Genomic DNA, 11,825 nt, shown 5'->3' with positions numbered 1-11,825 from the left:
TCACCATGCCTACATCTGACTTTTATGGCAGAGGTATCTCTGTACCTGCCATTGGAGCTAACAATTTTGAGCTTAAGCCTTAGTTAGTCTCTCTTTTACAACAAAACTGCAAGTTCCATGGACTTCCACTAGAAGATCCACATCAGTTCTTGGCTGAATTCTTGCAGATCTGTGATATTGTTAAAACCACTGGAGTAAATTCTGAGGTTTATAAGCTTATGCTCTTTCCCTTTGCTGTAAGAAACAAAGTTAAGTTATGGTTGGATTCTCAACCAAAAGAGAGTTTAGACTTTAGGAAAAAGCTGGTTAATGCTTTTCTGGCTAAATTCTTTCCCCCTTCAGACAAAGAGAAGGTGAATCCCTCTATGAAGCTTGAGAAAGATACAAGCAATTGATCAGGAGATGTCCTCCTGACATGCTCTCAGAATGGTCTATCATAGGCGTGTTCTATGATGATCTGTTTGAGATGTCCAAAATATTATTGGACAGCTCTGCAGGTGGATCACTCTACTTGAAGAAAACACCTGCAAAAGCTAGAGAACTCATTGAGATGGTTGCAAACAACCAGTTTATGTACACTTCTAAAAGAAATCATGTAAACCATGGGACCTCTTAGAAGAAAGGAGTTCTTAAGGTTGATACTCTGAATGTCATATTGGCTCAGAACAAGATCTTGACCCAACAGGTTAATATGATCTCTCAGTATTTAACTGGAATGCAAATTGCAGCTAGCAGTACTCAGGAAGCTTCTTCTGAAATAGAAGCTTATGATCCTGATCAACTAACCATGGAGGAGGTGAATTACATGGGATAACCCTGTGGAAACACCTACAACCCTTCATGGAGGAACCATCCTAACCTCTCATGGAAGGATCAACAGAAACCTCAGCAAGGTTTCAATAATAATCAAGGTGGTAGGAACCAGGAAAGGTTCAACAACAAAACACCATTCCCATCTTCTCAAGGGAATATGGAAATCTCTAAGCAGAGCCTCTTTGACTTAGTTACTCTGGTTTCTAGCCTCCCTAAGACCACTCATAGTTTCATAAATGAAACAAGGTCCTCCATCAGAAATTTGGAGGTACAACTTGGTCAGCTGAGCAAGAGAATCCCTGAGACTCCTCCTAACACTCTTCCTAGTAACACTGAGGTGAACCCAAGAGAAGAGTGCAAGGCCATAACCATGGAGGTAGAGGCTGAATTTGGAAAGAATGGGGTGGCGTTGAACGCCAGTGAAGGACATGTCATTGGGCGTTCAATGCCCAATCATACAGCAAAGCTGGCGCTGAACGCCAGTGAGGAACCCCTCACTGGGCGTTCAACACTCATCCTGGCAGCAGAGTTGGCATTGAACGCCAGCCAGGGAGCACTGGCTGGGCGTTCAATGCCCAAATATACAGGCACTCTGGCGCTGAACACCAGTGAGGAAACCCTCACTAGGTGTTCAATGCCCATACACCCAGGGTAGATGGTGTTGAACACCAGCAAGGATACCCCTACTGGCATTCAACGCCCAAAAGCATAAAGGAACTGGTGTTTAACGCCGGTAAGGGTGCACAAAAAAGGCATTTAACGCCCAAAGAACTCACAGAGCTAGCGTTGAATGTCAGTAAAAGCACACCCTCTGAGTGCTTAAATCCCACTTAAGAACCCTCTATCCCAGAACTATAGGAAGCCCATGCTCACATAAAAACCATAGAGGTTCCCTTGAATGCACTTATGCAGTGCATAAGTTTTGATGAATACTTATCCTCTTATAAGGATGAAAACACTAGAAAAGAGCAAGTTGCTCGGTACCTTAGAGCTCTTATGAAGCTGAACGCCAAGTTAGTTGGTTCAAAGCCTTTGGAGCTCCACTGCTTACCAAAGAACTCCATTTTTTGGTTCAGCAGGAGCTACCTCAGAAGTTTCCAGCTCCTGGATGCTTCCTGATCCCTTGCACTATAGGCACCATGACCCTTGAGAAGGCTCTGTGTGACCTACGGTCAAGCATAAACTTCATGCCACTCTCTATAATAGAGAAACTGGAAATCCTTGAGGTGCAAGTTGCAAACATCTTATTAGAGATGGCAGACAAGACAATGAAGAAGCCATATGGCTTAGTAGAGGATGTCCTGGTGAAAGTTGAAAACCACTAGATCCCTGCAAACTTCATAGTCTTGGATATTGGAGAAGATGAGGATGACTCTGTCATCCTTGGAAGACCTTTTCTAGCTATTGCTAATGCTATCATTAATATGGCTAAGGGAGAGCTGACTCTACAATTAGGGGAGAATCACATCTTGTTCAAGATGCCTCATCCCAATTCTCCCTCAACTAAAAGAGAGATAATTGTGCAACACCTAGTGTTCCAACCATCTCTTTCTGTGCAGTGCTTGCAGGACCACCAAACATCAATTCTAAGTTTGGTGTTGGACAGCCATCAACAAGATCTAGGTACAAAAGTACTAAGAAGAAAGTACCTAAAGGTTGGAAGGACAAGAAAGTCCCAACTGAAGGCCTCTCACCTGGCATGAGAGTTGTCTTCACCAAGAAGCCAGTCTTACCACATACAGTGAGTCGTATCCTATCTCTAGAGCATGTGGAGCTCATTCATGAGAAGATAGGAAGAAAGTTCACTGTAAGAGGCAAAAATCTGAGCTCATACTCACCTCCGAAGGAGCTAACCGTCAAGCTAATGACGTTAAAGAAGCGCTTATTAGGAGGCAACCCAACCTTAATTAATTAATTTTATTTTCTTTTATTTTATTTTTCTTTGATTTATGTTTTAGGTTTATAATCATATGCAGCAGTCAGAACAGAGACAAAATTGTTAAGCAATAAAAACAGAACACTCTGAATATAGTGTTAAACCTGAACTCCAGCCAAGGAGCTCTGGCCGGGCGTTCAACGCCCCAAATGGGCAGCATTGCTGGCGTTGAATGCCAGCCAGGGAGCAGCCCCTGGGCATTCAAACTCCAGTGTAGAGAAGCAGGGAATCTAAATTTCCTAGCCTCTCAGGACCAGTGGGTCCCACAGTATCTTCACCCACCCCACTTACTTTCACACTTCTCCATACATACTTTCCTATAAAACCTAGTCCAATCACATCCATTTCACTTTGCCAAGACCATCATAACTCCCACCAACCACCACCCAATTCAAAATCAAATTTCCCACCCAAAACCCCACCTATGTCCGAACCTAACACTACCCAACTCCTATAAATACCCCTCTTCATCACCCTTCATACACACACCTCTCATACACCACAAAACACCCCATGGCCGAACCTTCTCTCTCCCTCTATCTTCCTCTATTTTCTTCTTCTTTTACTCCATTCTTCTCTTTACCTTATTTTTGCTCGAGGACGACCAAAGTTTTAAGTTTGGTGTTGGAAACACATAGCTTTTTTTCTTTCCATTACCATTCATGGCCCCAAGGTTGGAGAACCCTCTAGAAAGAGGAAAGGAAAGGCAGTAGCCACCTTGATGAGCGGATAATTTGTACGCTTTTTGGCACTATTTTTAGTATGTTTTTAGTATGATCTAGTTAGTTTTTAGTATATTTTTATTAGTTTTTAGTTAAAATTCACTTTTCTGGACTTTACTATGAGTTTGTGTGTTTTTTTGTGATTTCAGGTATTTTCTGGCTGAAATTGAGGGACCTGAGCAAAAATCTGATTCAGAGACTAAAAAGGACTGCAGATGCTGTTGGATTCTGACCTCCCTGCACTCGAAGTGGATTTTCTGGAGCTACAGAAGCTCAATTGGCGCGCTCTCAACGGCGTTGGAAAGTAGACATCCTGGGCTTTCCAGCAATATATGATAGTCCATACTTTGCCCAAGATTTGATGGCCCAAACCGGCGTTCAAAGTCACCTTCAGAATTTCCAGCGTTAAACGCCGGAACTGGCACCAAAATGGGAGTTAAACGCCCAAACTGGCATAAAAGCTGGCGTTTAACTCCAAGAAGAGTCTCTACACGAAAATGCTTCAATGCTCAGCCCAAGCACACACCAAGTGGGACCGGAAGTGGATTTTTATGTCATTTACTCATCTTTGTAATTCTTAAGCTACTAGTTTCCTATAAATAGGACCTTTTACTATTGTATTTTCATCTTGGTTCTTCTGGTTCCCTCTCTGGGGCCGAAACCAATGATCACTTTTGTTCTTATGTATTTTCAACGGTGGAGTTTCTACACACCATAGATTAAGGTGTGGAGCTCTGCTGTACCTCGAGTATTAATGCAACTACTATTGTTCTTCTATTCAACTCCGCTTGTTCTTGTTCTAAGATATCACTTGTTCTTCAACTTGATGAATGTGATGATCCGTGACACTCATCATCATTCTCACCTATGAACGTGTGCCTGACAACCACCTCCGTTCTACCTTAGATTGGGTGAATATCTCTTGGATTCCTGATACACGATTCATAGTTGATCGCCTGACAACCGAGTGCTCGCCTGACAAACGAGCCAGCCATTCCGTGAGATCAGAGTCTTCGTGGTATAGGCTAGAACTGATGGCGGCATTCAAGAGAATCTGGAAGGTCTAACCTTGTCTGTGGTATTCTGAGTAGGATTCAATGATTGAATGACTGTGACGTGCTTCAAACTCCTGAAGGCGGGGCGTTAGTGACAGACGCAAAAGAATCACTGGATTCTATTCCGGCCTGATCGAGAACCGACAGATGGATAGCCGTGCCGTGACAGGGTGCATTGAACATTTCCACTGAGAGGATGGGAGGTAGCCACTGACAACGGTGAAACCCTTGCATAAGCTTGCCATGGAAATGAGTAAGAAGGATTGGATGAAGACAGTAGGAAAGCAGAGAGACGGAAGGGACACAGCATCTTCATGCGCTTATCTGAAATTCCCACCAATGAATTACATAAGTATCTCTATCTTTATCTTTATGTTTTATTCGTATATCACCCATATCCATTTGAGTTTGCCTGACTAAGATTTACAAGGTGACCATAGCTTGCTTCATACCAACAATCTCCGTGGGATCGACCCTTACTCGCGTAAGGTTTATTACTTGGACGACCCAGTGCACTTGCTGGTTAGTTGTGCGAAGTTGTGTTTATGCCATGGTATTGAACACCAAGTTTTTGGGGTTCATTACCGGGGATTATGAGAGTTGTGAAAAGTATTGTTCACAATTTCGCGCACCAAGTTTTTGGCGCCGTTGCCGGGGATTGTTTCGAGTATGGACAACTGACGGTTCATCTTGTTGCTTAGATTAGGTATTTTTCAGAGTTCTTAAGAATGAATTCTAGTGTTTCAAGGTGATGTTCTTATCATCACCAAAGCTGATTGATTATCATCAATTTAGCTCTTGAATGCAATGTCCTGCTGAAGCTTGGCTAGCCATGTCTAATTTCTTTAGACTAGAGCTTTAGACTAACATTACATGATTCCTGGAATTCTCATTAAGAATTTTGATACCTTTATTTTCTTCTTCCACTTAATTTTCGAAAAATCCAAAAAAAAAAAATTACAAAATCATAAAAACCAAAAATATTCTATGTTTCTTGTTGAGTCTAGTGTCTCATGTTAAGTTTGGTGTCAATTGCATGTTTCTGTTCTTCTTGCATTTTTTCGAATTCATGCATGTGTCTTCATTAATCTTCAAGTTGTTCTTGATGATTTCCTTACTCTGATCTTTAAATTCTCTTAACTTGAGTGTTTTGTTGTTTTCCATATGCATTCTCATTTTGTTAGTGTCAGTAGTATACAAACTGCTAAGTTTGGTGTCTTGCATGCATTGTTTATTTGATCTTGGTTCTATTTTCAAGTCAATAGTACAGGGAACTGAAGATTCAGAACATGCAGCAGAGGAATTACACAGAAAAAGCTGGGCGTTCAAAACACCCAGTGAAGAAGGATAGACTGGCGTTTAAACGCCAGCCAGGGTGCCTGGTTGGGCGTTTAACGCCCAAAAAGGTAGTGCATTGGGCGTTAAACGCCAGAATGTGCACCATTCTGGGCGTTTAACGCCAGGATGGCACAAGGGGGAGGATTTTGTTTTCAAATCAATTTTTTTTCAAGTTTTCAAAGCTTTTCAAAATCAAATCTTTTTCAAATCATATCTTTTCAATCAAATGTTTTCAAAATCAATTTCTTTCCTTTTTCAAAGATACTTGCTAACAATTAATGATTTGATTGAAAATTTCAAGTATGTTGCCTTTTCTGTTGAGAAAGGTTTAATGTTTGAATCATATCTTTTCTTGTTAGGCAAGTCATTAATTTTTAAAAATCAAATCTTTTTAAATTGTTTTCAAATCATATCTTTTCAATCATATCTTTTTAAATTCTAATTTCAAAATCTTTTTCAAAAATTACTTGATTTTTTTCCCACTCCTGGTTTTCGAAAATCAATTAAAGTTTTTCAAAATGTTTTCAAAAATCTTTCACTTAATTTTCGAAAATTTCTTCCTCTCTTCTCACATCCTTCTATTTATGGAGCACCACTCCTCCTCAATGCACAATTCGAACTCTATCTGACTAAGTTCGAATTCTTCTCCTTCTTCCTTCTATTTTTCTTCTTCTCTGACACCTCAAGGAATCTCTATACTGTGACATAGAGGATTCCACATTTTCTTGTTCTCTTCTCTTTCATATGAGCAGGAACAAAGACAAAAGCATTCTTGTTGAAGCTGACCCTGAACCTGAAAGGACCTTGAAGCGAAAGCTAAGAGAAGCTAAGGCACAACTCTCTGCAGAGGACCTAATAGAAATCTTCAAAGAAGAAGACATGGCAGCCGAAAACAACAACAATGCAAACAATGCAAGGAAGGTGCTGGGTGACTTTACTGCACCTACTCCCGACTTCTATGGGAGAAGCATCTCTATCCCTGCCATTGGAGCAAACAACTTTGAGCTTAAGCCTCAATTAGTTTCTCTAATGCAACAGAATTGCAAGTTCCATGGACTTCCATTGGAAGATCCTTATCAGTTCTTAGCTGAATTCTTGCAAATCTGTGACACTGTCAAGACTAATAGGGTTGACCCTGAGGTCTACAGACTTATGCTATTCCCTTTTGCTGTAAGAGACAGAGCTAGGACATGGTTGGACTCACAACCTAAAGAAAGCCTGGACTCATGGGAAAAGCTAGTCAATGCCTTCTTGGCAAAGTTCTTTCCACCTCAAAAATTGAGTAAGCTTAGAGTGGAAGTCCAAACCTTCAGACAGAAGGATGGAGAATCCCTCTATGAAGCTTGGGAAAGATACAAACAATTGATCAGAAAATGTCCTTCTGACATGCTTTCTGAATGGAGCATCATAGGTATTTTCTATGATGGTCTCTCTGAACTATCCAAGATGTCTTTGGATAGCTCTGCTGGAGGATCTCTTCATCTGAAGAAGACGCCTACAGAAGCTCAAGAACTAATTGAATTGGTTACAAATAACCAATTCATGTACACTTCTGAAAGGAATCCTGTGAACAATGGGACAAATCAGAAGAAAGGAGTTCTTGAGATTGATACTCTGAATGCCATATTGGCTCAGAATAAAATATTGACTCAGCAAGTCAATTTGATTTCTCAAAGTCTGTCTGGAATGCAAAATGCACCAAGCAGTACTAAGGATGCTTCATCTGAAGAAGAAGCTTATGATTCTGAGAACCCTTCAATGGAAGAGGTGAATTACCTGGGAGAACCCTATGGAAACACCTATAATTCTTCATGGAGAAATCATCCAAATTTCTCATGGAAGGATCAACAGGGACCTCAACAAGGTTTCAACAACAATAATGGTGGAAGAAACAGGTTTAGCAATGGCAAGCCTTTTCCATCATCTTCTCAGCAACAGACAGAGAATTCTAAGCAGAACCCCTCTGACTTAGCAACTATGGTCTCTGATCTAATCAAAACCACTCAAAGTTTCATGACTGAAACAAGGTCCTCCATTAGGAATTTGGAGGCACAAGTGGGACAGCTGAGCAAGAAAGTTACTGAACTCCCTCCTAGTACTCTCCCAAGCAATACAGAAGAAAATCCAAAAGGAGAGTGCAAGGCCATCAACATGGCCGAATTTGGAGAGGAAGGAGAGGAAGTGAACGCCACTGAGGAAGACCTCAATGGGCGTGCACTAGCCTCCACTGAGTTTCCCAATGAGGAACCATGGGAATCTGAGGCTCAAAATGAGACCATAGAGGTTCCACTGAACTTACTTCTGCCATTCATGAGCTCTGATGAGTATTCTTCCTCTGAAGAGGATGAGTATGTCACTAAAGAGCAAGTTGCTAAATACCTTGGAGCAATCATGAAGCTAAATGACAAGTTATTTGGAAATGAGACTTGGGAGGATGAACCCCCTTTGCTCACCAAAGAATTGGATGACTTGTCTAGGCAGAAATTACCTCAAAAGAGACAAGATCCTGGGAAGTTTTCAATACCTTGTACCATAGGCACCATGACCTTCAAGAAGGCTCTGTGTGACTTAGGGTCAAGTGTAAACCTCATGCCTCTCTCTGTAATGGAGAAGCTAGGGATCTTTGAGGTGCAAGCTGCAAGAATCTCACTAGAGATGGCAGACAATTCAAGAAAACAAGCTTATGGACTTGTAGAGGATGTTCTGGTAAAGATTGAAGACCATTACATCCCTGCTGATTTCATAGTCCTAGAGACTGGGAAGTGCATGGATGAATCTATCATCCTTGGCAGACCCTTCCTAGCCACAACAAAGGCTGTGATTGATGTTGATGGAGGTGAATTGATCATTCAAGTGAATGAAGAATCCTTGGTGTTTAAGGCTCAAGGATACCCCTCTGTCACCATGGAGAGGAAGCATGAAGAGCTCTTCTCAAAATAGAACCAAACAGAGCCCCCACAGTCAAACTCTAAGTTTGGTGTTGGGAGGCCACAACCAAACTCTAAGTTTGGTGTTGAACCCCCACATTCAAACTCTAAGTTTGGTGTTGGGAGGTTCCAACATTGCTCTGAGAAAATGTGAGGCTCCATGAGAGCCCTCTGTCAAGCTACTGACATTAAAGAAGCGCTTCTTGGGAGGCAACCCAATGTCATATTTTATCTATTTTTCTTTGTTATTTTATGTTTTCTGTAGGTTGATGATCATGAAAAGTCACAAAATCAATTGAAAAAGCAAAAACAGAATGAAAAGCAGAAAGAAAAATAGCACACCCTGGAGGAGAGCGTGCTGGCGTTTAAACGCCAGTAAGGCTAGCTGTTGGGCGTTTAACGCCCAGTCTGGCACCATTCTGGGCATTTAACGCCAGAAAGGGGCACCAGACTGGCGTTAAACGCCAGGAAAGGGCAAGAACCTGGCGTTAAACGCCAGAAATGGGCACCAGCCCGGCGTTTAACGCCAGAATTGGCTCAAAACGCATTTTTGCATGCCATTTGGTGTAGGGATGACTTTTTCTTGACACCTCAGGATCTGTGGACCCCACAGGATCCCCACCATCCCCACCACTCTCTCTCTCCTTCACCCATTCACCAATCACCTCAACACCCCTTCCCCAAAAACCCTTCACCTATCAAATCCCATCTTTCTCTTCACCACTCACATCCATCCTTCACAAAACCCCACCTACCTCACCTTCAAATTCAAACCACTTTCCCTCCCAAACCCACCCATACATGACCGAACCATAAGCCCCCCCTCTCCTATATAAACCCTTCTTCACCCCTTCATTTTCACACAACCTAAACACCACTTCTCCCCCTCTTTGGCCGAACACAAAGCCATTCCCTTCTTCCTCATTTCTTCTTCTTCTCCTCTATTCTTTCTTCTTTTGCTCGAGGACGAGCAAACCTTTTAAGTTTGGTGTGGTAAAAGCATTGCTTTTTGTTTTTCCATAACCATTTATGGCATCCAAGGCCGGAGAAACCTCTAGAAAGAGGAAAGGGAAGGCAAAAGCTTTTACCTCCGAGTCATGGGAGATGGAGAGATTCATCTCAAGGGTGCATCAGGACCACTTCTATGAAGTTGTGGCCTTGAAGAAGGTGATCTCCGAGGTCCCTTTTTCACTCAAAAAGAGTGAATATCCGGAGATCCGACATGAGATCTGAAGAAGAGGTTGGGAAGTTCTTACCAACCCCATTCAACAAGTCGGAATCTTAATGGTTCAAGAGTTCTATGCCAATGCATGGATCACCAAGAACAATGATCAAAGTGTGAACCCGGATCCAAAGAATTGGCTTACTATGGTTCGGGGAAAATACTTGGATTTTAGTCCGGAAAATGTAAGGTTGGCATTCAACTTGCCTATGATGCAAGGAGAAGAACATCCTTACACTAGAAGGGTCAACTTTGATCAAAGGTTGGACCAAGTCCTCACTGACATTTGTGAAGAGGGCGCCCAATGGAAGAGAGATTCAAGAGGGAAGCCGGTTCAACTAAGAAGGCATGACCTCAAGCCCGTGGCTAGAGGATGGTTGGAATTTATCCAACGCTCAATCATTCCCACTAGCAACCGGTCCGAAGTTACTCTAGACCGGGCCATCATGATTCATAGCATCATGATTGGAGAAGAAGTGGAAGTTCATGAGGTTATAGCCCAAGAACTCTATAAGGTGGCGGACAAGTCCTCCACCGTGGCAAGGTTAGCCTTTCCTCACCTCATTTGTCACCTCTGTTATTCAGTTGGAGTTGACATAGAAGGAGACACCCCCATTGATGAGGATAAGCCCATCACTAAGAAAAGGATGGAGCAAACAAGAGACCCCTCTCATCATGAGATCCCTGAGATGCCTCAAGGGATGTACTTTCCTCCACAAGACTATTGGGAGCAACTGAACACCTCCCTAGGAGAATTGAGTTCCAACATGGGACAACTAAGGGTGGAGCACCAAAAACATTCCATCTTCCTCCATGAAATTAGAGAAGATCAAAGAATCATGAGAGAGGAGCAACAAAGACAAGGAAGAGACATTGAGGAGCTCAAGCACTCCATAAGATCTTCAAGAGGACGAACAAGTCACCATCACTAAGGTGGACCCGTTCTTTAATCTCCTTGTTCTTTATTTTACTGTTTTTCGAATTTTAGTGCTTATGTTTATCTATGTTTGTGTCTTGTGATCATTAGTGTCTATGCCTAAAAGTTATGAATGTCCTATGAATCCATCACCTCTCTTGAATAAAAAATGTTCTTAATTGAAAAAAGAAAGAATTGCATGAATTTTGAATTTTATAACAGTTTGATTATTTTGATGTAGTGACAATACTTTTGTTTTCTGAATGTATGCTTAAACAGTGCATATGTCTTTTGAATTTGTGGTTCATGATTGGTTGGCTCTTGAAGGAATGATGAAAAAGGAGACATGATACTGAGGATCTGAAAAATCATAAAAATGATTCTTGAAGCAAGAAAAAGAAAAAAAAACGAAAAAAAAAGGAGAAAAGAAAACGAAAAAAAAAGAGAGAGAAAACGAAAAAAAAAAAGAGAAATAAAGTTGTGATCCAAGGCAAAAAGAGTGTGCTTAAGAACCCTGGACACCTCTAGTTGGGGACTCTAGCAAAGCTGAGTCACAATCTGAAAAAGGTTCACCCAATTATGTGTCTGTGGCATGTATGTATCCGGTGGTAATACTGGAAGATAGAGTGCTTTGGGCCACAGCCAAGACTCAATAAGTAGCTATGTTCAAGAATCATCATACCTAACTAGGAGAATCAATGACACTATCTGGATTCTGAGTTCCTAAAGAAGCCAATCATTCTGAATTTCAAAGGATAGAGTGAGATGCCAAAACTATTCAGAGGCAAAAAGCTAAAAGCCCCGCTCATCTAATTAATACTGATCTTCATAGATATTTTTGGAATTCATTGTATATTCTCTTTTTTTTATCCTATTTGATTTTCAGTTGCTTGAGG

The 11,825-nt window shown here is 41.6% G+C and overlaps 1 non-coding gene across 1 annotated transcript; it reads right to left on the bottom strand.

Moving 5' to 3' along the window:
• Positions 1 to 7,148: 7,148 nt before the first annotated feature.
• Positions 7,149 to 7,256, bottom strand: LOC130953830 (small nucleolar RNA R71). Its single transcript, XR_009075990.1, has one exon. It is a non-coding gene; the product is annotated as a small nucleolar RNA R71 (small nucleolar RNA).
• Positions 7,257 to 11,825: the final 4,569 nt, after the last annotated feature.

Source organism: Arachis stenosperma, chromosome 9, assembly GCF_014773155.1.
Source record: "Arachis stenosperma cultivar V10309 chromosome 9, arast.V10309.gnm1.PFL2, whole genome shotgun sequence".
Taxonomy (NCBI): domain Eukaryota; kingdom Viridiplantae; phylum Streptophyta; class Magnoliopsida; order Fabales; family Fabaceae; genus Arachis; species Arachis stenosperma.
This window is presented reverse-complemented; position numbering and strand designations above follow the sequence as displayed.